Source organism: Brassica oleracea, chromosome C4 (genome assembly GCF_000695525.1).
Source record: "Brassica oleracea var. oleracea cultivar TO1000 chromosome C4, BOL, whole genome shotgun sequence".
Lineage (NCBI taxonomy): Eukaryota > Viridiplantae > Streptophyta > Magnoliopsida > Brassicales > Brassicaceae > Brassica > Brassica oleracea.
In genome coordinates, this window is record NC_027751.1 from 43017522 (window position 1) to 43018538 (window position 1017).

Below are 1017 nucleotides of genomic sequence, written 5' to 3' on the forward strand. Positions count from 1 at the left end.
AGAGAGAGAGGCTTCGCCTCATACACTGATCTGATCTCGTGCCTACTCCTGGCCGAGGCTAATAATGAACTCCTGATGAAAAACAGTGAGATGAGACCCATCGGAACAGCAGCATTACCAGAAGCCAATGAGGCTGAAAAGAAAGATCCCAAAGAGTGCAACCACGTCCATGATGATAAGAGATCACACGGCAAAGGCCGTAGTAGTTACAAAGGACATGGCCGTGAAAACTACTCATATGGCCGACAAGGAAACCACAATAACTGTGGTCGTGGTTCCAGCTATGGCCGTGGCCAAGGCAGTTATAGCCGTGGTCGAGGCGGCATATCCAAACCGTCTAACTCGACCAAATCGGCTTGTCACAGATGCGGGATGAGTAACCATTAGGCCAAGAATTGTAGAACCCCTAAACATCTATGTGAGCTATATCAAGAGAGCCTTAAGAACAAGTATCCGGAAGCCCATAGGGTTCATGATACCGGGTATGCTGCTGATGATGATTCTGACCTTGAAAAGGATGACCTCTTGGATTTTGAGACTTTTGATTGTCTCAAAGACTAAAATCGACATCTTGTCTTATTGTTTTATGAAATGCTTTGAGTTCATTGCTATTATATCTTGCCTAATTTTGCTTGATAATGTGAATGATTTTATTGATAAAGAAATTACCTAAAGGGCATTATAGTACGGGTATAGTAGCCTAGTAAGAAATCTATGGCCAAGGCATTGCCTAAAGGGCATTATATACACCCAAGAATGTATGACCCATTGAGTTAAAGTTATAATAAAATAGTTTCCAAATAGAAACAATGGGCAAAAGGAAATAAGTTACTTTAGATTTAAGAAAAAAAGAAAACGCCTAAGACCCTTTTAAGAAAGTGGTCAAGACTATACATATGTAATCTACTGATCAAAACTATGCTACAAATCAGTATGATAAGAGGCAAGAGCCGTCGTGATCATACTGATATATCCCACGAAAATTATACACTTTATGGCAAGACCGGATTAGCCATC